We start from the raw sequence: 2,907 nt of genomic DNA on the forward strand, positions 1-2,907 counted from the left end.
GAGCTACTTTGGATGAAGTCAACGGCAGAATTAGGTAGAGCGTTCCTTCCAGTTTTTGCAAGGGACATAACCTGATTTCAACAAAGTGATTATGTAAAAGAATGCACTTCTATATGTAACCTCAAGGTTTTTGTGCTGCAGAAGCTTCAAAAAAACCTGAAACTTCCATAGAGAAGGACCATTCTTAGAGGGAAAAGAAGTCCCAGTGACAGGGATGGGTCACACCTTCCACCCAAAATAGTTTCTAGACAGCAGAAAAGGAGGTCAGACTGAAAGCATGAAGAGGACCCTACCTCATCACACTCCATGGTAGAAACCCCCAGAAAAAATGGACCAGGCTTTAAATGAAGACACTACAAGAATGTAGATGGGAACAGCATAGCAGCAAAATGTGGATATTAGTGAGATTGTCCAAAGCTAGTGAGTCCCAGGCAAATTCTAATTAATTTTTATTAGCCTTTGGTTAACTAATTACAATCAAATGTGTAGTCACAGTTTCCATAGGAAGAGAAAATTAGTTATGGAATCAGACATTTCACACAAAGATTTGAACAACTAAGAAGCAATTAGAATGTACTGGGAAACAAGCATTTCTTTTAGTAATAGGTTATACATTAATATACACAAACAGGTTATTTATCTATTGTCAGTAACTGGAAACCACAATCAATGTTTGCTTAACATATCTTTGGTAGATAGAAATTTTACTTTCCTGACAGTATTGCATTTAGAAAAATTGTGGTTTGGCTCAAAAATGCTGACACTCTCAACCATCAGACAATACATCTTCTGAAGATAGTCATATTACAGACATAAATATAAATGCAGACAAAAATAAAATGTCAACTCAGACATGTCTTAAGTTTTTTAGGATCTTTCTCATGTCTTTCAATATGTTTATCCTCAAAGTGAATCTCCTTTTCATATTTCAACCTTCATGGTTAAAGTCGAGTTTCCAAAAATATTGGGCTTGTGAAACAATTGACACTAAATGTGAATCATTTCTTGAGAAACTTGGTTTAAACCAGGAAATAACATTGGCTTTCTCCTTCTCCCAAAGGCAATAGTCAGTCCAAGATTTGTCTTGTGTTGTCAAGTCTGGCCAGTAATGCAGATAAAGACATTAGTAAGTAGCCTGGGGCCCTTTGAGCTTCAGAATTATTTTGCATGTACTCTAAAACTGACCCATACAACAAGCTGGATTAGATCACCGGGGAAAATGACTACGGGATATCCTTATGCCTCTTAACTATTAGAGCACTAGCCTCTAAATTCCCTTTCCTAATTTTAGTCCAGATGTCAAATATATAGTATATCTTATATTTAATTGATATGGTATTTCTATTAAAATTTGAGGTATTTTGGGGTAAAAGCATTAAAACACCTCCTATTAAGTAATAAATAATAGCTGACATTTTATTTTTACTTTCAGCAAAACTGTAAAGAAGGGTAACCAACATGGTCTAAGGACAGATAAATAGGTTATAGAGAAAGAAAAAAAGTATTCCTTGGAAACCAGGCCAGAGTAAGAGAAGAGGCTGTCGTTTTTAATGGACTATGTGCCAGAAACTTATAAAGTACCCATATATCTCTCTAAAAATTGTCTTGGAGAATTAGTTCCAACTAAATTGAAAAACCATCAGAAATTGTTCTATTTTCAGAAAATGGGCTAGAAATTTTGAAAAACATGCCTGAGAATAACTAGAAAATATGAAAAAAATATTTAAAAACATGTTTGAGTGTATCAAAGAGCTAGCAACAGAAAGAGTTAAGATCAAGAGAAAAATGTAAACTAGCACAATGAATCCAGATTTGGGGCTAATTCTCCCATAACAGCATCTGGCAATTCTAGCAGAGACAGTTGAGAAGCTGAGCAGAACTTTCAGCAGGTCATGTGGCTGGGAAAACAAGAACTGGATGCGAGGGCAGGCTCATGCGGGAGAAAGCCAGGTCAAACTCACAGATTTGGGATTGGGACACCAAAGGTCTACACCTAGGAATAAGGTGTAAACATAAGAAATAAACAGATCCTGGGAAGGACTGAAGATCACTTTAAATGACTTCATTAATGAGATATGGGAGGCCCTAGCCGCCTTTGGGAGAAGAAAATCAAATGAATGAGTTTTGTTCACTACTTCTGGGACTTAAATTATAGGTATGTCAGCCCTGTTCACTTCATTCCTATGTTTCTTTGGTTTCCTTCTGTACTTTCCATTCTTTGATCTCTCAGTATTTCATCTTATATATGTCTCTAATCTGCTGTTAATCCATCCTTAATTTCAGTTATTATATTTTTCAAATCTTGAAACTAATATCTTTAAATAGTTTTCAATCCTCTTTCAAACTTCCCAATCTCGTCATATATTTTTAAACACATTAACATTGTTATTTGAATTTCTTTGAATATCCACTATCTGGATATTCTATTCATTTGTTTATAGGGGGTTTTTTTTGATTTTCAAATATTACAAACAAAAATTATGGAGATAATTTAAGGTATGGGGTAGGCAAAACCATTATCAAGCCAAAGATTTAATAACAACTATGAGCTACAAGCATGACAAGTGCAATGTAGACAGTTTATAGAGCAAGACCACTGAAAGCTAATGACAATAAAAATTTTAAAGTCAGACAGACAAAAAAGAAATGTATAACATTATTAACCTTGTATGAACCTAATAATATAATCCGTTATGAAGCAAAGAGTTTACAGGACTAAAAGAGCAGGAAATTTTAGCACACTTCTCTCATTCCCTCATAAAGCCAATAGACATAAAAATCAGTAAGATATAGAAGATTTGAATAACATGGTGAAACAGTCAGATCTAATGATCATTATTTTGCACCATAACACTGAAGCAGGTCCTATTATTTACACCTTTTTTATATAGATGAAAAAAAAAGAAG

Source organism: Lipotes vexillifer, unplaced genomic scaffold (assembly GCF_000442215.2).
Source record: "Lipotes vexillifer unplaced genomic scaffold, Lipotes_vexillifer_v1.1 scaffold1082, whole genome shotgun sequence".
Lineage (NCBI taxonomy): Eukaryota > Metazoa > Chordata > Mammalia > Artiodactyla > Lipotidae > Lipotes > Lipotes vexillifer.